This window comes from Ornithorhynchus anatinus, chromosome 5 (assembly GCF_004115215.2).
Source record: "Ornithorhynchus anatinus isolate Pmale09 chromosome 5, mOrnAna1.pri.v4, whole genome shotgun sequence".
NCBI lineage: Eukaryota > Metazoa > Chordata > Mammalia > Monotremata > Ornithorhynchidae > Ornithorhynchus > Ornithorhynchus anatinus.
The window spans coordinates 35,765,371-35,787,602 of NC_041732.1; the positions used below are offsets into that span (position 1 = coordinate 35,765,371).

The 22,232-nt window shown below is 42.1% G+C and overlaps 1 protein-coding gene across 2 annotated transcripts in view; it reads left to right on the forward strand.

The window, feature by feature from the left end:
- UNC5D (unc-5 netrin receptor D) overlaps positions 1–22,232 on the forward strand; it is a 532,332-nt gene that overhangs the window by 20,362 nt on the left and 489,738 nt on the right. The gene's annotated exons all lie outside the window — the stretch shown is intronic.

The window sequence follows — 22,232 nt, forward strand, 5'->3', positions numbered from 1 at the left end:
CAGCTGACTACACCCTCGAGAGAACTTGTTTTCAGCATCTGCTCTTATCTATGGCCTATATGGGTCTTACATGGGCACTTGGATGACTCGGTGGTATCATTCAGGCTTTTCATTTTAAGAAGACAATCTCCCTTGGTTAGAAAAAGCGGGACTCCACTGAGTCATGCACTTCCTCAGGTTTACAGCTGAGAAGCAATTAATTGTGAAACCATGGTAGGAGTTTATGATCTTACTTTAGATGGACTTGCCCATCAAACGACCATTTAAAATTCATGCACAGTAGCAAATGTAGGGGAATATCTAACACTCATAAATAAAGCAAACCTATCTTAATTTATTGCCAGTAACTTCTCTACACATTGAGCTATTCAGAACTCTGCACAATTGATGTTTCTTCCAGTTATTTCAGTAAAAAAATGAACTCTATTTTATACCACACAAGCATACTAATAAACTAGTGTTTTGCCGCTTATAAAGGCAAACTGTCACCTGTTAAAATATGTAACTGTCATGGAAAGATAAAAAAGGATCGTTTAATAATGATGAACAACGTGCATGTGGCATAAATAGAATCCACAAGGTAAACAGTAGTTTATTATGTTAGGCCCAGCCAGAACTGTTCTTCACTGGAGAGTCTGGAGTACTTTCCATTTTTATACTTTTTCCATTTTGGGAAAAACATAACACTGCTTGAAAATGATAGGTCATGGCTTAATAAAAAAGTAAGGTGAATCATTCATTATTGACTTTTAATGTGAGGTGCTGGTGTTGTTTCCATGAGTGAGTTCTAGTTCCAGCTCCGCCACTTTACTGTGTGAGCATGGGCAAGTCACTTAATATCTCTGTGCCTCAGTTACCTCATCTGTAAAAATAGGGATTGACACTGTAAGCCCCATGTGGGGCAGGTATTATGTCCAACCAAGTTTGCTTGTATACCCCACCAGCACTTAGTACAGTGCCTGGTACACAGTGCCTCCCTCTAGACTGTAAATTTATTGTGGGCAGGAAATGTGTCTGCTTATTGTTGTACTGTACTCTCTCAAATGCCTAAGACAGTGCCCTTCACGCAGTAAGTGCTCAATAAGTACAATTGAATGAACATAGTATGCTCTATACCACAATTAATAATAATAATATTTATGATTATGCATATTCTCTAGCACTAATAGTAATAGTGTCAAATCATATATTCTTTGAACCTTAATGCCTATGCCTAGAAGAGAAGAAATGTTTTGAGGTTTCAAAGAAAAAATAATCTTTGAGATTCTGTAAATGTCAACTAATCAACACACCAAAAAAATAAATTTGATTCAGTGAATGCAAGGGTTGGCAAAACTGGTTTCTGGGAGAGACACACATTTGGGAGGGGTTTTTGTTGTTGTTTTGTTTTCATTTGGAAGGGCATGTAAGGCTTTCTGTTTATGATGGCATGGGGAACTCAGAATTGAAAACACGTGCAGAAAACACTTTCAAGTTTCACAACCCCGTGAATTTCAATATGCCTGTTCCTTTAAATGGAGGCAATTAAGGCTATTGTTCACGTGCTTATCACAGGTGCTGTCAATTAGTAGTAGCGCTAGAGATGGTGGAATCAGGGCGTTCTTAGGCAAGCAGAGTGGGTGAGTTCTCTGTGTTCTTGGGTGGATGTACCCCTTGAAATTGTTTTACAACTTAGCATACACACCTTGTTCCTCTAATGCCAACCTACTCACTGTACCTTGATTTCATCTATCTCGATACTGACCTCTTGTCCGGGTTCTTCTTTCTCTGATCTGAAATACTCTCCCTCTGATCTGACAGACAATTACTCTCTTCACCTTCAAAGGTTTATTCAAGGCACATCTCCTCCAAGAGGACTTTCCCTACTTAAAGCCCTCCTTTTCTCTTTTTTTCACTGTGTCACCCTCATTTGTTCCCTTTATTCACCCTGACTCCTTCAACATTTATGGACGTACCTGTAATGCATTTATATTAATGTCTGTTGCCTTCTCTAGATTGGGAGCTTGTTATGGGCACGGACTATGTCTAGCAACTGTTGTATTGTACTCTCCCAGTACTTAGTACAGTGCTCTGCCCACAGTAAGTTCTCAGTAAAGAGAACTGATGGGGAACAGACAAGTGAGGAAGAGGAGAAGGAAGCTATTTTATTTTTAGAAGGGTAATACAATTGTTTCCTATGTTTGTGCTAAGTCTTTTTGTTTTCCTCCATTTTCAATGTGAGTTTTTCTTTGGAAAAAGTAAGGTTTCTTGTTTTCAGGAGAGGTTTGACTTTTGATTTTAAGTCTAATTGTTTTATTGTACTTTTTCACTTTTTTTATATAAGTAGAAGCTTGAGCCAGAATTTTTAAAAGCTAACCTGAGTGCCATACTCAACAATGGCTAATTAAAATAAGGACAAGGGTAAAAAAGGAGCTGCTGTTCACATGGTTTTTCAGAGTTGTTTTGTTCAATGGTCACCAACTGCACCTGCTAGCGATGTGTGTTTCTAAGAATAAGGGAATTGAGTGAGAAAGTGTAGGTGGTTCAGCACAAGCCATTACCATTTCAGCAAACACTAACCAAGGAATGGGCTTCTGTTAGTGGTTAGCTTTCTCTCTTAGCCATAAGTCTTGTGTGAAATATAGGCAGCTCCTTTGGGTCTCTGGAGGGAGAGACAGCAGTGTCATGTGAAGATATTCATAATGCTTAATTAATCTTCCTGCTTTCCTTTCATTTAATATTGAAGATGCCACTGAAGTAGAGTTCCTGTAAGTATGAAAAGAGAATTAAGGGTGAGACCAGTCACCAGAAGATTCTCCTCCTCTTCCCTTCCTATTTCCAATTAGTATGTGTTTGCACTGACTAATGGTTGCTGAAGTTACAATTATGGTCTGCTGAATAAATATTGCATATTTTAAAAATTGGGTAAATATTTGCACAATAGATTGCCCTGGCTTAAATATTCAGTCCCATCTCATTATGTGCAATTTCAAAATGATTTAAATGCTTAAGTATTTATGTGTCTGAACAGCTACAACAAAATTATCCTGCCCAAGAACTAATTTCTGGATCTCCTGGAGAAGGAAATTCTTCCCTTTGTGGAAGTTAGGAACCCTGGTGGTAGAATCTGCTCTTTTGTACAGGTGAGCAGGATTTGGGGGCCCCTTTGTCTGGCCCTTCCTGACTTGTTTTATGGGGTCTGAATCCCTTACTCTTCTCTTCCAATGAAATAGTAGCTTGTCTTCTTCTAGTACTGGGAAAAAGGAACTAGAGGGAAGAGGAAGTATGTCTTTTTTTTAAAATAGTAGTCATTGAAAATGTAAAGTTAAGCCTAGCAGCAGTGCCAGTGTGAAAAAGTGAGAGGTGGCCACCTCCTTGCCCAGTCAGAAGGACAGGCCAAGAGCAGTGGTGGTTAAAGAGTGTGTGTGTGTATATATATATAGATCTAGGTGTATAGGTGACACAAAAGGAGTAAGGCAAGCAGTGTGGCTGAGTCGATAGAGCATGGGCCTGGGAGTTAGAAGAACCTGGGTTCTTATGTCAGCTCTGCCACTTTTCGGCTGTGTGACCTTGATCTAGTCACTTAAGTTCTTTGGGACTCAGTTCCCTCATCTGTAAAATGGGAATTAAGAGTGTGAACTCCATGTGCTCCATAATAAGCACTTAAGTACCATAATTATTGTTATTATTAAGGGAAAAGAGGTGTTCATTGTGCAGTTGGTGGATATATGCTTATAATAAGCTTTGAAAGTGGGGAGTTGAGACTAGTGATCTGTCGTATGTCTAGAAGGAGCTTGTCCCAGAACAGAGGAAAGATGTGGACAAAGGATTGTCAGTGAAATAGACGAGATCAAGGTACAGTAAATTGGTGTTAGAGGAGTAAAATGTGGATTGGGTTGTAGTTCTAGTACCTTAGTGAGGTAAGGAGGCACTGAGCTGACTGAGTCCTTTAAAGCTGATGGTAATAAGTTTCTGTTTGTGTATGGGCAACCGCCGAAGGCTCTTGGGGAGAGGAGGGATGTCTTGTGTATATATGTACATATTATTCTATTTAATGATTTATATATCTATAATTATATTTATACTGTTGCTATTGATGCCTGTCTACTTGTTTTGATGTCTGTCCCATTCTAGACTGTGAGCCCATTGTTGGACAGGGATTGTCTCTATTTGTTGCTGAAGTGTACTTTCCAAGTGCTTAGTACAGTGCTCTGCACACAGTAAGCACTCAATAAATACGATTGAATGAATGAATGAACTTGAACATTTTCATAGAAAAATGATCTGGGCAGCAGGGACTGGAAAGAGAAGAGGCAGGGACTAGAAAGGCAGTAGGTACTGGAAAGAGAAGAGGCAGGGAGGTCAGCAAGGAGTAGTCCAGGTGGGAATGTTACACTGCTCGGATCAGCAGAACAACAGTTTGGAGAAGAAACAGCAGAATTTAGCAAATGTTCTGACAGGAGAACCAACAGGATTTGGTAACAGATTGAAAATGTTAAATGAGAGAGATGAGTTGAGTATGATGCTGAGATTATGGGCTTTAGGCATCTTCTATTTGATCCAACCAAATACTCAACAGAACAATGTCAAAAGAGAATTCTGAGGTAGAATGCTTTAGAAGAGTATTGCCAAGCTTCATTTTGATTCTCTTAGGGATGTCTCACCAATCAATCATATTTATTGAGCACTTCCTGTGTAAGTGCACTGTACTAATTGCTTGAGTTAGTACACTATTAAAGAGTTGGTAGATAAATTCCCCAACTACCAAAAAGTTACAATTTAGAGGATACAATTTGTATCTCACCCCCGTGCTCATAAAAGATGGCCAATGATTGCATTTCTTATGGATTGTGACCCCAAGTGGGAGAGGTACTATATCTGATCTGCTAATACTATCTACCCCAAAGCTTAGTGCAATTCCTAGCATCAACAGAAACTATAATAATAGTGATAATATCAAGGGGTTAGAGAGTTGGGGAAAGATCTTTGCCAAGTTATAGGCAAAACTACAAAGGGGAAAAGAGGAAAAATGCCAAAGTTTTTCAATTAAGTTTTTTTAAATTTAAAGAGAAAATTGAGGGAGAGTGAAATGAGAGGGGGAAAACCACAGCTAAATGGGGAATTTGAACTGGCCTTTGATATGCATGTATGCTGTTACACTCCATTCTCCTATTACATACGGGTTACAACCCTGAAGAAAATGTTATGGAAAAGTCACATAATAGTAGCCATTGATTCAATGGGAATCAGTGGCTTGGGTTGAATGGTTAGGCAACATCACCAGGACTGACTTTTTTCATGTGATATATCCACTACTTTAAAGATGTTTTACACCCTTGCCTCTCATTGATATTGTGTTTAATACTGAAAAGTTGCAAAAACGCAAAGAAACAGATTGATAAATCTCACAGTACAACAAGGCAGAGGCTGTAAAACATATCAACATTACTCCTTGACCGAAGCCACTCACACAAGCAAAACGATTTCCCACACAATCGTGTTATAGCAAAATAGACTTGGGTGGTGGGAAGAAATTTCCCTAACTGATGAAAATCATGCAGTACAACAGAACTGACTGAAAATACTTAGATACATATCTATTTTCATATAGTAAACATAGACATATTCCTATAAGTATGTGTATTTAAGCACTTACTAGGTGCCAAGCACTGTTTAAAGTGCTGGGGTAGATAGATACAAGGTAATCAGGTTGTCCCACATGGGACTCACATTCTTAATATCCAAGGTGCTGCCCAAGGTCACACAGCAGACAAGTGGCAGAGCTGAGATTAGAGCCCATGTCCTCTGACTCCCAAACCTGTGCTCTTTCCATTAAGCTATGCTGCTTCTCTGTGTGCACACGTATATTTAACATCACGAATGTGCGATGCACAAGTGTTGCTCCTTGTTGAGTTCAGTCAACATTTCATCCTCACATTACCAGATATCTGCAGAGTGGCTCTCGAGTTAATGCATTAATTGGTTCAATAATTGGATAGCTTCAATGTATTTAATACTATCAGATGAAATCTGGTTGAAACTTTGGTTTAAGCAACCTACCTGTAGCTTACCCAGGAAATATGCAGTGCATATTTAGCACATGTATGTGCACAATAATGGCGGTATTAAGTATGAGCTATATACTAAGCACTGTGCTAAATTTTTCTCTGTGCCTGTTACCTCATCTGTAAAATGGGGATTCAATACTTGTTTCCACTCATTTCTAGACTGTGAGCCCTGGGTGGACAGGGACTATATCTGACCTGATTATTTTGTATCTTCCCCAGAGCTTAGGACCATGCTCAGCATATAGTAAGCACTTCACAAATACCATCATCATTTTAATTATTGTTGCTGTTATAAAGTGCTGTGAAAAATTCAATAGTCAGACCAGGCCTTGTCCCCCTTTAAGGCTCACAGACTAAGGAGAAAGGAAAAAGGCTTTTAATCCCCAATCTACAGATGAGAAAACTGAGTCACAAAACGTTTTCACTTGCCCAAGACTTTAAAGCAGGCAGTTTGCCAAAACCAGGTCTGTACTCTTTCCAGTAGGCTACACTCCTTCTCTATGAGTGAACATAGCTTTACAGGAAAGGCAATGATAGAAGAGAGTTTCACTTTTGAGTGCATTCTCTTTGGAGCCTCAGAAACACTCAAGTCTGTGTTTCATTGCTCATCTCTGCAGCTGAGATGAATTCTCTTGATACTGCAATCAATTAATAGTAGCTACTGAGTACTTCCTCTGTGCAGAATACCATACTAAGGGCTTGGGGAAGTACAATACAATAATATAACAGAGTTGCTCAACATATTCCCTGCCCACAATGAGCTTACTGCAACTGGGAAAGAAAGGGAAACATGGTTGCAAAATGGGCAACAATGGAAGGGAAGTTAGAAATGCATTCTCTCTCTTTCAAACAATCAATCAGTGGTATTTATTGAGAGCAAAGCCCTGTGCTAGTATTTGTGAGAACACAAAGAACCACAAGTACCTAACAGTCTAATGGGAGAGCTAGGCAAAAATAGTTTACAAACATTGGGAGCAAGGGAAGAAGGATATAATGGGAAGCAGTACAACAGAAGGACTTAGCTGAATAAATAAATTACTATAAATATCTACCAAAATAGCCAGGAAAGATATATCCAAATGTCTTCTGGCCATTTCCTTAAATGAAAGTCAGAGGGATCTTGTGAACTACAATAAATGACCAGGGAAACAAAACAAAATAACTCTTATCCTTCCCCCTGAATGGCTTAATTTCTCAGGGATACCTCTGTGAGTCAAGGGAAGGGTTCAGGTGTCTTTTTCTTCTGTTTCCACCTGTCTATTTTCTTGACTTTCAGGGAAACATAAGGTAAGAGGGATAAAGCAGAGAGAGAGAGAGAAGTAAGCGAGCGGGGAAAAAACAGCAAAGACTGGGAGAGACTGAGAATTTGAGAAGATGGAAAAGTAGAGGGGAAGAGTAACAGAGAAAAAGTGTAGATAGCATTTTCCTTTGTATTTAAAGATGATGTTATGGATGAGATTTTATGTCAGTGATGGGAAGACCAAGATGTCAGCCCTTTCTTCCCTGTGTGCTCATACAAATTGTTCTTGATTTGTGGTTGCAGCTGCTATTTGCAGGCTGAAACTATTGGCAACTCTTGTTTTAAGCCTCACAGCCCATCTGATGGTGATGATACTAATTGTACTTGTTAACTGTATTTAAACACATTCCCTGTGCCACACATTATAAGCACTGGGGCAGATAGAAGATAATCACAGTGGACACAAATCCCTGTCCTATCATAGGATATGCAGGCTGAGGAAAGCTTTGCTCAAAAAGCCACCACTGCCACATGCTAAACAAATCAACCCATTCAGTAAAATTTACTGAGTACCTACTATGTCCAGCAAACTGTACTAGTAGGGCTATATAAATGGAGAGATTAGAAAGTAATCAGGGAAGGCTTAGAGAAGTAATTTCAGGAAGGCTTTGGAAATGGGGAAGGATCTGGTCTTTTGGATATGAAGCATGGGGCAGTGCATGAACAAGAAATCAGTGGGGAGAGAAATGAGAGCAAGGTACAGTGAGTAGGTTAGTATGAGAGGAATGAAGAGTGTTAGGGTGTAGAGGAAGAAGAGTGTGGATAAATAGAAGGGAGAGAACCAATTGTCTTAAAGTCAATCTTCAGAGGTTTCTGCTTGATGCAGAGGGATCTTACTGGGAGATTTTGGAGGAATAGCCAGATATGCATAGAATGCCATTTTAGAAGGAGAAGAGCAGCAGAGTCAAATGAGCTGTGGTGAGGGAAGAGACAGGAAACTGAGAGATCAGTGAGGAAGCTGATAAAGTATTCAAGCCAGACCAGCACTAAAGCTGGATGGAGAGCAACAGGTTGGTTCTGGAAATGTTGTGGAGAAATAAATGACAGGAAATGATAAATTGAATGTGGGATTTGTAAAAAAGGAAGGAGTCAAAGATGGAATGATATGTTTGAGGGCTTTAGATACTGGGAGGATGGAGGTATACTCAACTAATGGGAGATACCGTTAATAATATACTGTGTACCAAGCACTGTGCTAAGTGTTCAGGTAGATGCAGTCAGATAAGAAACAATCTCTCCCCCCCATGGGGCTTACAGTCTGAGTGACAAGAATGTTAGGTGGAGAGAATTTTGAAGGAAACATTATCTGTTTCTATTATTCCCAATAATCTACAGTATGTGAAAAATGCAGTCTTGTGTACCTCAACTATGTTAAGTTAGGTCAGGTTTAGAGCTTAACAATTCCTATGATCTTTTAGTTCAAACAAATCATAGGCATTGACCTTTCTGGTTGGAAGCAGCATGGCATAGAGCATGGGCCTGGGAGTCAGAAAGTCATGGGTTCTAATACCAGATCCACCATTTGTCTGCTGTGTGATCCTGGACAAGTCACTTCAGCTCTCTGTGCCTGTTATCTCATCTGTAAAATAGGGACCACAGTCTCCATCCCCATTTGGAACAAAGATTCTGTCTAAACCCAATTTGCTTGTATCCACCTCAGCACTTAATACAGTGCCTGTATATATTAAGCACATAAGTACCATAATTATTATTATGATTACCATCACTTTGAGGCTGTAATTTGGATCTTTGAATCTTTCATCTCTGTGGCTATAGTTTGTGTGTTCATGTATTTTTTTTTCAAATAAAATCATGTGTTCTACTAGATATTAGAATATAATATCCGTAAGAGGTTCATGTTAACATTTTTATAAACCTCTTAGCTTTGTGCAAGCTTATATTGATTGTACTCCTTCATGTTCATATAAAACCATGAATCATGTTGGGTAATTTTTAGGCATGCATTTTTTTCAAGCTCCAAGCTTCTAGCTTACTACTTGTGTCTATGTTTTTTAAAACTACGTATTCCTTAAATTTCAACATTGAAATGAGCTCATGGGGTCTCCAAGACATATATTATCATGCCAAAGATGGCCAACTGCCACTTCTCATTCACAAAATCCATCCATTTAAGTTTGCCGTGCATTTAAGCAAAAATACTTATAACACAATTTACAGGGATAGTTTAATGACTTCTGAATTTCTCTTTACAAATCTTAGAACTCATTATCTCTTTGATCAGGCAGATCTAGAAGCTGGATTCCATGAAGATGGTTCAGGAAATTATAGCCATTAAAATGGTATTTTGAAAGACCTTCTTCACCAGGGTAAGGTAAAGATTATTGCTGTAACAAACCAAATAGGAATAGTAATAGCAGCTTTTTACAGATGCGGGCACCGGGTAGCCTAAGCTAGGTATAACATATGGTCAATTTACCCTCTGCTGAAATACCACTGTGTCTCAGCAAGAACACGGCAGCTGTGGAATGGATTAATGCAGTGTCATTTTAGGGGGAAAAAAGTGTTTATTTGCTTGTTTTGGGTACAGAGGTGACTATGAGTGTTTATACGAATGCAGACTAAGCATTACTAAGTTCAGAATGTTGACTAGAGAATAAAGGTAGTTTCAAAAGTGTTTACAGTAACTTTTTTCCCTGAAATAATGAAATTAATTGAAGTTATCTGCCCTACAGTCTGCCCATCAGGACTATGAAAACGAACTCTGGGGTATTATTTTCACATAACACCACTTGCTAAATTGATGAACAGGGTACAGAAGGCCAAATAAATCAAATATTGAAGGTGCAGAAAAAATATACAAGCGATCCTCTCAGGATAATGAAGTTATTCACCCCTAAAGCATAACTCAATATAGGGTTGTCAACGGCTGAAGGATATTTGGGTCCTCATTTGGTCAAAAATAGTTGAGTGCCCACAGAGGAACACTAAAATGGAAAGTGTGTGTTAAGTAGGCTGAGCAGGATTGGAGGAAAGTGGAGGGAGAGGAGGGAACTATCCTTGGTCTTGCATCAGTTGATCCAAGGTCATGTTCTATTCTTCTCTGAAGACTGTTTCAACTCCTCTTTGGAATTCCCACCCAAAAGCGATGTCACATCGGGGACAAGCATGTCAGGCAGAAGTGCTAGACACCACAACCAAAGCCAGATATGTTTGACAAAGCAACCTCTCACATGACCCCCTAGAATTGCTGCTCACTAGTTACCAACCTTTGCAACTCACCTCCAGTGGCCCCTGAGAAACCCTAAGCCTGATCAGAGCACTCTTTGTTACCTATGGTGGCTCAGAGCTGGTAGTTTTGAAGCTGTCTAGTGCTAGGTATGTTGCCAAGTCAATCAATCATATTTATTGAGCACTTACTGTGTGCAGAGTCCTGTAGTAACCACTTTAGAGAGTACAATATAACAGTGTTGGAAGAAATATTCCCTGGTCGCAACAAACTTAATCTAGAGGAGGAACAGGCATTAATATAAATAATAAATTACAGATGTGTGCGTAAGTGCAGTGGGGCTGAGAGAGGGATAAATAAAGGCTAAAAATCTTATTTCAGGGGTGATGCAGAAGGGAGTGGGAGGAGAGGAAATGAGACCTCAGTCAGGGACGGCCTCCTGGAGGAGATGTGTTTTTATTAAGGCTTTGAAGGTGGGGAGAGTGATCATGGGTTGGATATGAAGAGGGAGGGAGTTCCAGGCTAGTGATGGGGTGGACGAGGGCTTGGGGTTGAGAAAGATGAGCTGGAGGTACAGTGAGTAGATGGCATTAGAGGAGTGAAGTATGCATGCTGTCTTGTACACCAAAGTTTCCACATTATCATTTTTACATCTTTCATGGATCCTTCACATAATTACAAAAGTACTGAAGTAGACTTTCGGGGTTAGGGATGGGGCGCTTTCTGAAATGAGTGTTCCCTTGTACATTTTAAGCATCATTGCCTTAGAGAAACCTGGGTTTCACATAACAATTCTGTGCAAATTTGGAAGATGTCACTGATTACTGCATGGTATTTAAGGAATAAACTCTTTTCAGAGAAATAGGAAAGCACAGGCTTCTTTCCTGATTAGGAGCTTTTTGAACCTGTAAAGAATGGAGGACCCATGCAAAGCTACTACAATTGTGGAAAAAGGGCCTGAAAGTGGTTGGTTCACATAATTATCAAATTCCAAGACAGCAAGGTCTCCAAAACCCACTACATTGGTTCCATGCTGCCATGGTCACAGCGTCAGACACTCAACTATTTCAAGAAGAGAAAATTATCATCTACTTAAGTTGATCAGTCAACCAATCAATCATATTTACTGAGCACTGAATTAAGTGCTGGGGAGAGTACAATATAAGGTATTAATATGAATAAATTACAGATATATACATAAGTGCTGTGGGGATGGGAGGGGAGAAGAACAAATGGAGCAAGTCAGGGCAATGTAGAAGAAAATGGAAGAAGAGGAAAGGCAGGCTAAGTCAGGGAAGGATACTTGGAGGAGATGTGCCTTCAATAAAGCTTTGAAGACAGGGAGGGTAATTGTTGGGATTGAGGAGGGAGGGCGATCTAGGCCAGAGGCAGGACCTGGGAGATGAGTTAACTGCAAGAGAAGTGAGACTGGGCCACAGTGAGAAGGTTAGCATTAAAAAAGCAAAGTGTGTGGGCTGGGTTGTAGTAGCAGAGAAGCGAAGTGAGGTTGGATGGGGCAAGGTGATGGAGTGGTTTGAAGCCAATGCTGAGGAGGTTTGATGTTGAGGTGGATGGGCAACCACTGCAAATTTTTGAGGAGTGGGGAAAATGTGTCCTGAATTTTACTTTTTTTCTGGTAGAAAAATGATATGGGCAGTAGAGTGAAGTATGGACTGGAGTGGGGAGAGACAGGCAGGCTCCTGGGAGGTCAGCAAAGAGTCTGATGAAGTAAACTAGGTGGGATAGGATGAGTGATTATATTATCATGGTAGTAATCTGGGTAGAGAGGAAAAGGGTAGATTTTTAGCCATGTTGTGAAGACCCCCCAAGCCCCTCTAGACTGTAAGTTTGATGTGGACTGGAATGTGTCTCTTTATTGTTGTACTCAAGAGCTTAGTACAGTGCTTTGCACACATTAAGGCCTTAAATGTGATTGAATGAATGAATGAACAGAGTTGATAGACATGTTCCCTGCCCATGATGAGTTTACAGTCTATAAAGATCTGGATTGACTTTGTCACCTGTTTACCCAGCAAATATTGGCTCGGATGCAGAATTTGGCTTTTCAAAAGAAGATGGCTCTTAGTGTCCCCCACTCCTCCCTCCCATCAACCCCAAAGCTAGGTGAATATGACCTATTTTTATAGACCTTGTTTGTGAAAGGTAATGTCTTGTGTCTTTCAGCTTATAACATTAGCTAGACTGTAAGCTTCTTCTGAGCAGGGAATGTGTTTACCAGCTCCACTGTACTGTGGTCTCCCAAGAGTTAATACAGTTCTCTGCATACCGTAAGCATGCTAAATAAGTATCATTGATTTATTAATTGATCCACTGATTGATCCAAATAACGGTTCCTCTTAGCCAAGCACTGGCCACTACTCACATGAAGAAACATGCACCTTTCTCATGTTCTCATATTGAGTGTCTCTGTAATCAGATTTGTGTTACATTTGGTCGTTGAATTTTGTACATAAAATGCCAATAGCTAGTCAGATTTGGGTTATGTTTGGTCATTGAATTTTGTACATAAAATGCCAATAACTAATCCTTTGAATAGGAATAAAAGCAAGGGGAAAAATTACTGAGTTTGGATGTGTGGCATATACAGGAAAGTTTTCTATTCATATATATACGTAAATAGGAATGAACACTCTTAGGGATAGGTGTCTGAATTTGCTTCCTTCTCTGGTGTTCTCCAGGAAGGATTGAGTGAGTGGAACCATGCCTGAAAGCATGCAAAGGACTGGTGAGCCTTGTGGGTAGCTCCCAGCCCTAGGATTCTCCAAAGATGTGACTCTGAAAACTGATACGGTTACATTTATTCATTCAATCGTGTTTATTGAGCGCTTACTGTGTGCAGCGCACTGTACTAAGCGCTTGGAAGTTACAATTCAGCAACAGATGGAGACAGTCCCTACCAACAATGAGCTCACAATGCCTTCAGTTCTGAAGTAGGGACAGAGTGGGTCAAAAGAATATCGGACCCTACTGAAAAGTTCTCTCAAGGCACCTCAATCACTGAACAAATGCCACTTCCACTGCTAGAGAAGCAGTGTGGCCTAATGGAGAGATTATGGGCCTGGGGAGTCAGACTACTTGGGTTCTAATTCCAGCTGTGCCACTTTCTGCTGTTTGACCTTGGGCAAGTCACTTAACTTCTCTGTGCCTCAGCTACCTCATCTGTATAATGGGGATTGAATTCTACTTCCTCCAATTTAGGCCATGAGCTTCAAATCGGACAGGAAGCTTGTCCAACCTGGTCATCTTGAGTCTATCCGAGAGCTTACAACAGTGCCTGGCACAAAGTAAGTGCTTAACGAATACTCAGCAAAAAAACGATGGTATTAGGACCTTGGGGGGTGAAGAGGCTTAATGCCTTGATTTTTATAGTTGATGAATTTCTGTGAGCTTCACAGGGGGAGAGAACTGGTCTCAAAGATGTGGGGTCATAATGAAAGACGGGAATGGGAAGAATCAAGAGGAGGAACGAAAGAGAGGAGCAATCAGTGGTATTAATTGAGGAATTAGTGTATGCAGAGTACTATATTATGAGTTTTGGAGAGTGCAGTACAGTAAAGCAAGTCTTATACTCCTAAGCATATATTTATCCATTGCTGCCATTTGGCAGTGATAGCAAATCCTTGGATCCTTATGCCATGGCTGCAGTTGCTACCATCAGTGACTGATTAACAGAGCTCTTTCTCACTGCTACCTGATGCTGTTCTGCTGTGTTGGAAACTCCAGGAAATGGCATAGAGGTGGCTGTGAGAGACAGTGGCAGTGACAGTGGAGAGGTAAAGAAGTAGAAATTGGATAGCTGCAATGTCCACTGAGCCCAAAACTAGGACTGTAAACTGTCCTCCAAGAATTTTTTGGGTGGTGATAGGTCCCCCAATTTTATGACCCTTCCACCAAATTGTCGGTCCTTTTATCTGATTTCCATTTGTAGACAAGCATTCTGGGGCTTTCTTTTATTTGAAAGGTTTTTTAAAGAGTCAGCAAAGTTTTAGGTACCATAATAAACCCAACCTGTGTCAGCCCTGTTCATGTTCACAGTGACCCATTTGTGGGCAGAGAAAGTTTCAGTTCATTCTTGAAAAAAGGAGGATTTGTCAGAGGTATAATGGAAGTAGTGTGGCAAATGGAAAGAACAAGGCCCTAGGAATGAGGACAGAGTTCTAATCCTGACTCTGCCACTTGTCTGATGTGTGACCTCTGGTAAGGCACTTAACTTCTCTGGGCCTGTTACCTCATCTGGAAGATGGGGATTAAGACTGTGAACCTTATGCGGGACAGGGGTCATATCCAATCTGACAACCTTGTATCTACCCCAATGCTTAGTACAGTGCCTGGCATATAGTAAGTGCTTAATAAGTGCCATAAAAGCATACATGGCATTGTGGGTAGAGCATGGGCCTGGGAGTCAGAAACTCATAGGTTCTTATCCTGGTTCCGCCACTTGTCTGCTTCATGACCTTGGGCAACTCACTTCACTTCTCTGGGCCTCAGTTACCTCATCTGTAAAATGGGGATTGAGACTGTGACCCCTACATGGGACAGGGACTGTGTCCAACCTGATCTGCTTGTATTCACCCCAGGGTTTAGTACAGGTCCTGGCACTTAGTAAGCACTTAACAAATACCATAATTATTTTTAAAAAAGGTTTGGGGAAATTGACACTTAAAACCATCTAGGTCTCCTTGTCTTTTGTCAGCCATCCAAATAAATGTCCCCAACTCTATCGGGGGTGCTGCAGAGTCTGTTTTTAATGCCACTGGAATTCAGGCATAAAGCAGGAGTTGGGAATCAATCAATCAATCACATATATTGAGCACTTACCCATGTGGAGCACTGTACTAAGCACTTGGAGGAGTACAAAACAAAGTAAGACTCATTCCCTGCCCACAATGAGCTTACAGTCTAAGAGGAAGGCAACCTGAGTCCTCGGTGTCCACAAGGTCTGACGTGAACCCAGCCCCTTAAATCAGAGAATCTGCCCATAATGACTTACTGCTGATACTTGGGGATCCATGAAATCAAAATAAGCTAGGCTAAAGAGAGGATTTGTAGCCTCATCTGCGTGCCTACCCTGGCACAGCAGTGGATTTGGAATGGGAAGGAGGAGTTGAATAATAAGGATCTGCTTCCTCTCTTGGATTCAGATCTGTACTTGTAATACAAACAGGAGTAGAAAAAAATCAATTTCTTATGGGCTGTAAATTGCTCCCAGCCAGCTTTTCCCTTTACAGAGTAAAGAACACTTGCTTGCGTTGAAGTGGAGTTGCCTGTCACAGCCATGACTAATGAGCCCAGACCCAGAATGTACAGTGTGGAGGTGAAACCTCCCTGTTCATCATCCTGGTCCAGTTAATAACCAATGCTACCTCATTACCCCTCATTGGGGTGGTGGATTTTTCCCAGTCCCATGATAAGCTAAGTGACCTTGTGTGGTGTCAGAAAGATGCATTCTGATGGAGGTTGGCTGCGATAGCTGCCGGCTTTCCTATGGGCGAGAGATCTCCAGCTCCCAATTAACGGCAGAAATGCCCAGTCTGCAGCAGCCGAGGGACAGGACCCAAAGACTCTCAGACTTAGATAATCAAGGCATCCCCACTAACACCAGAAGAGAAAATAAAAAATCGGATGTAGCAGGGAAAAACTGTATTTTCGAAACATGAAAGCAAAAGACTACATAAACTTTGAAATGTCTGCAACATGGATATCCTGACTGTGTATTTAAGATCCCTCAATGTTTGTCTCCACTTTGAGCTCCTGTGTACCTTTGGGCGAGTTAGGGCACTTCTCTGTGCCTGATTTTCCTCATCAGTAAAATGGGGTTCAATAGCTGTTCTTCCTGCTATTTAGATTGTGACCCCCATTTGGGTCAAGGATTATGCCCAACCTGGTTATCTTGTAACTACCCGCAGTACTTAGTGCAGTGCTTGGCTCATAATATATGCTTAGCAATTATATATTACCAATATCAGCAGTCAAAAATTTATGCTTTCTAATAGGGAATTACGGTGGATCCTGCTTTTTCTGAGGAAGAGAGGCAATAATAATAATAAGCACTTTATACCAAGCACTGTGGTAGATGCATATCAATTTGTTGGGACAGAGTACCTTTCCCACATAGGACTCACAGTCTAACAGGAAGGGAAAAGAGGTATTTAATCCACAGTTTATAGGGAAACTGAGGCACAGGGAAGTTAATTGACTTTGCTCAAGGTCACAGAGCAGGCAAGTGATGGAACTGGGATTACAATCCAAGTTCTCTGACTCCCAGGCCATGCTGTTTCTCTGATAACTGGTATTTGTTAAGCACTTACCATGCGCCAAGCACTGCAATAGATATGATATAAGCATAAAAGACACAGTCCCACTCGAAGTGGGGAGGAGGAGGTTTTTATTTTCCATTTTACAGATGAGAAAAATTAGGCAGAGAACATTTAATTTATCTAAAATTACACAGGAGGCAAGTGGTGAAGTTAATCCTGAATCTCAGGCCCATGTTCTTTTCATTAGGGCACAGCTGATGTCTCACGAGTGTGGATTGCAGTGCTTTGATTTCTCTGTCTGTGGCGCGGTGGCAGAGAGGACAACTGTCAAACTCTCACAGATTTGACAGACTCTTATGTCTGCAAAGTACTTAGATATTCTCTGATACAGCTAAAGGCTTTTAAATCTGAGGATTCCCGATTGTCCAGTGCCTGGGGAAGTGTTTCCTCAACATAGCAATATGCTTGAGTGGTGAACCTTCTTTTTATAATAATTTTTTTTGTATTGAGCGCTTACTATGTGCCGGGCACAGTACTAAGCACTGAGGTGGATACAAGCAAGTCAAGTTGGACACAGTCCCTGTCTCAAATGAGGCACACAGCCTCAATCCCCATTTTACAGATGAGCTAGCTGAAGCACAGAGGAGTGAAGTGACTTACCTAAGATCCACACAGCAAACGCGTGGTGGAGCTGGGTTTATTCATTCAATAGTATTTATTGAGTGCTTACTATGTGCAGAGCACTGTACTAAGCGCTTGGGATGAACAAGTCGGCAACAGATAGAGACAGTCCCTGCCGTTTGACGGGCTTACAGTCTAATCGGGGGAGACGGACAGACAAGAACAATGGCACTAAACAGCGTCAAGGGGAAGAACATCTCGTAAAAACAATGGCAACTAAATAGAATCAAGGCGATGTACAATTCATTAACAAAATAAATAGGGTAACGAAAATATATACAGTTGAGCGGACGGGTACAGTGCTGTGGGGATGGGAAGGGAGAGGTGGAGGAGCAGAGGGAAAAGGGGAAAATGAGGCTTTAGCTGCGGAGAGGTAAAGGGGGGATGGCAGAGGGAGTAGAGGGGGAAGAGGAGCTCAGTCTGGGAAGGCCTCTTGGAGGAGGTGATTTTTAAGTAAGGTTTTGAAGAGGGAAAGAGAATCAGTTTGGCGGAGGTGAGGAGGGAGGGCGTTCCAGGACCGCGGGAGGACGTGACCCAGGGGTCGACGGCGGGATAGGCGAGACCGAGGGACGGCGAGGAGGTGGGCGGCAGAGGAGCGGAGCGTGCGGGGTGGGCGGTAGAAAGAGAGAAGCGAGGAGAGGTAGGAAGGGGCAAGGTGATGGAGAGCCTTGAAGCCTAGAGTGAGGAGTTTTTGTTTGGAGCGGAGGTCGATAGGCAACCACTGGAGTTGTTTAAGAAGGGGAGTGACATGCCCAGATCGTTTCTGCAGGAAGATGAGCCGGGCAGCGGAGTGAAGAATAGACCGGAGCGGGGCGAGAGAGGAGGAAGGGAGGTCAGAGAGAAGGCTGACACAGTAGTCTAGCCGGGATATAACGAGAGCCCGTAATAGTAAGGTAGCCGTTTGGGTGGAGAGGAAAGGGCGGATCTTGGCGATATTGTAGAGGTGAAACCGGCAGGTCTTGGTAACGGATAGGATGTGTGGGGTGAACGAGAGGGACGAGTCAAGGATGACACCGAGATTGCGGGCCTGCGGGACGGGAAGGATGGTTGTGCCATCCACGGTGATGGAGAAGTCTGGGAGCGGACCGGGCTTGGTAGGGAAGATGAGGAGCTCAGTCTTGCTCATGTTGAGTTTTAGGTGGCGGGCCGACATCCAGGTGGAGATGTCCCGGAGGCAGGAGGAGATGCGAGCCTGAAGGGAGGGGGAGAGGACAGGGGCGGAGATGTAGATCTGCGTGTCATCTGCGTAGAGATGGTAGTCAAAGCCGTGAGAGCGGATGAGTTCACCGAGGGAGTGAGTGTAAATGGAGAACAGAAGAGGGCCAAGAACTGACCCTTGAGGAACTCCAACAGTTAAAGGATGGGAGGGGGAGGAGGCTCCAGCGTAGGAGACCGAGAATGATCGGCCAGAGAGGTAAGAGGAGAACCGGGAGAGGACAGAGTCCGTGAAGCCAAGGTGAGATAAGGTATGGAGGAGGAGGGGATGGTCGACAGTGTCAAAGGCAGCAGAGAGGTCAAGGAGGATCAGAATGGAGTAGGAGCCATTGGATTTGGCAAGAAGGAGGTCACGGGTGACCTTAGAGAGAGCAGTCTCGGTAGAGTGGAGGGGACGGAAGCCAGATTGGAGGGGGTCTAGGAGAGAATGGGAGTTAAGGAATTCTAGGCATCGATTGTAGGCGACTCGTTCTAAGATTTTGGAAAGGAAGGGTAGTAGGGAGATAGGACGATAACTGGAGGGGGAAGTGGGGTCAAGAGCGGGTTTTTTTAGGATGGGGGAGACGTGGGCATGTTTGAAGGCAGAGGGGAAGGAGCCCTTGGAGATTGAGTGGTTAAAAATAGAAGTTAAGGAAGGGAGGAGGGCAGGGGCGATGGTTTTAAGAAGGTGAGAGGGAATGGGGTCCGAGGCGCAGGTGGAGGGGGTGGCACTTGCGAGGAGGGAGGAGATCTCCTCTGAGGATACTGCAGGGAAGGATGGGAAAGTAGGGGAGGGGGTTGTTGGGGGGGAGGGGAGAGGCGGAGGGGTGACTTTGGGGAGCTCAGACCTGATCGTGTTGATTTTCGTGAGGAAATAGGTGGCCAGATCATTAGGGGTGAGAGATGGGGGAGGGGGAGGAACAGGGGGCCTAAGGAGAGAGTTAAAGGTCCGGAACAATCGGTGGGGGTGACGGGCATGGGTGTCGATGAGGGAGGAGAAGAAGCTTATGAAGTTTAGAACCCATGACCTTCTGACTCCCAGGTCCTTAGTCTATCACTACTCCATACTTCTTCGTATGTCCTCTTAGCGAGCCCATTAAATACCTATCAAAGTACTCTCCTTCTAAAGCAGCAGTGAGAGGAGCTGCTGGTGGGGGATTCTACCACATTACAAATTCCTTCTTCATGTGGAGTCCGGGATCCCTGGCCCTGATTCCCTACATGGATCTCAAAAGAGAAAACCAGTGGGTCTGAGAGAAAGCCCTGGCAATAATCCCTCGGACGAGTAGAGACATGCTTATAGACAGTGGCAGCCTGTCTGAGACTCCATTCAGGGCATGGCACCTTCCCTACTCCACTCTGTGCCTACCTCTTTTTGAGGTAAATGCCCTTATGACCCTCCTTTAAAACTGATTTCATCTGCACAGCTTTCCAACATTGATCTTCCTGTTTGTTGTGACACTTCAACCTTGGCATTTGTGCTGTTATCGTTTGCTGGGGGCAGGGACCTTGTGTTTTTGTGCTATGTAAGATGCTGTGTACATCTTCAGCTCCAAGTGAGTGATGTGAATACTAATGTAAGGGTTTATAAACCTTAAACCAATGTCGTGTCTGAAATAAAAATCCAGTACTGAGTTAATATTTCACATTGCACTCTATTTTTAAAGTGTTTGCAACATATTGAATTTCTGCTTGCTTTTCTAACAGATCAGTACGACTGATTTCATTCTTGTGCTTCTAAAATGACACTGTTATTCATTAGTTAGCATGAAATGGGGACTTAAAACAATATTAACTGAGCTTCCTAAATAGACTCATCATTGATTTGATTTTCAAAATTACAGTGAGGGCATCTCTTTTTTTTTGCCTTTATAAAGCAATCTGTTCATTGCTTTTGGGAAATTTATTACTGCATTGAAATGTCAATACAGTTCACTTATCTACTGGACTTTCAGCCTTCAATGTGCTACTGTTTTATGGATGATGTGCTAGAATTCTACTTGCAGCATGACTAATGCCTGAAATAGCCACATTCCTTTGCTTGGGGGCTAGCGATCAGACATACTTAGACCTCTTTCACCGTGCCAGTGATTCAATATCACATCAGGCCACCAAGTGTGGTTATAGGAGCTCTGTTATAGGACCTCTTAAAAGCATGGTTTCCCACTTGTCTTGGGGGTTTTTAATGCAGTCACAGCCTATAGGCAGAGGCTTGCCTGGACTCCCCAACAACTCTTTGAATCCATGAGTTTCACAGTGAACAAAAGGTACTAGAAGCCACATTGGTTCGAGCTGTGTTCCTCAGAAATATTTTCCTTTCCATTGGAAGAGGAAATGAAGCCCGCTCTATTATTGGCATTTATTCACAAATTAGGTAAATGAGTAAGTATTAATCTCCCTGTAGACTGTAGGCGGGCAGGGAATGTGTCTACCAAATCTGTTATATTGTACTCTCCCAAGTGTAAAGTACAGTGCTCTGCATACCGTAAGCGTTCAATAAATCCACTTGAGTGATAGATTAATAAAGCCATGAAGAAAATTATATGCAAGTCTCTGCTAGAGAAAGTACTAGTTGAATTTTTGGGTGTTTTACCATCTTCCAAATCTCTATTAATGAATCACCATTGCAAAGCAGGTTTGCATTTATCTGGCTGGTATTTGAGCTCTGGTCGCAATGGAGATGAAACCATTGTGAATTATTTCATAGTTTCAGCACATTTAGATGGCTGCATCGACTATTAAATAGTATCAGAAATACAAGCATCTAATTTTATTGTGTGCTTTTAAAAAAAAAAAAGTTCGGAAGAATAACTGTCAGATGAGGTCCCAAGGTTTTGTATAAAGATGAAAAAGCTGTTAGGATTATCAACTACTGTAGTCTTCTGTTAAATCTGTCTTGACAACTGTTAAATGGCATTACCATCAGAAATGGGCCTGAATTTCACTCTGTCAAAATCCTAGAAATAATTGTAGCAAGAGGAATTTTAAGAAAATGTGTAGATAAAGAAATCAAAAATGAGTCAGACTGGAGAACCTAGTAACTTTTGGCCTCTGTTTGAAGAGAGCTGTTTAAGGGAAGTATAGGGAAAGGGAAAGTAGCAGAAAGAATCTGAATTTCACCAGCCAACTACCATTGTCCTCATGTTGAGATATGTTAACAGATAGAGTCAGATAGTCAGATAGAAAAGGGATTGGGATGAGAGAATTCAGATTTCATGACTTTCTTATATGTTTACCACATCTCAGTTCACCCATTCAGACTTGTGGAATGTTACACCCCTGCAGGCTCTGCCCTGCCGACACTGATCCTTAGCTCTTTGCACCGGGGCACTGGGAAAAGGTGTGGTCCCAGCTATGGTGAGGTCACAATGCTGTCACCTCTGTATTGGCTACCATTTAATGGTATTTAGCGCTTACTTTGTGCACAGCACTGAACTGTCTGGGAGAACGCCACATTTTTTTTTAGGGTATTTCTTAAGTATTTACTATGTGCCAGACACTATTTTAAACACTGTGGTAAATAGAAGCTAATCAGGTTGGACACA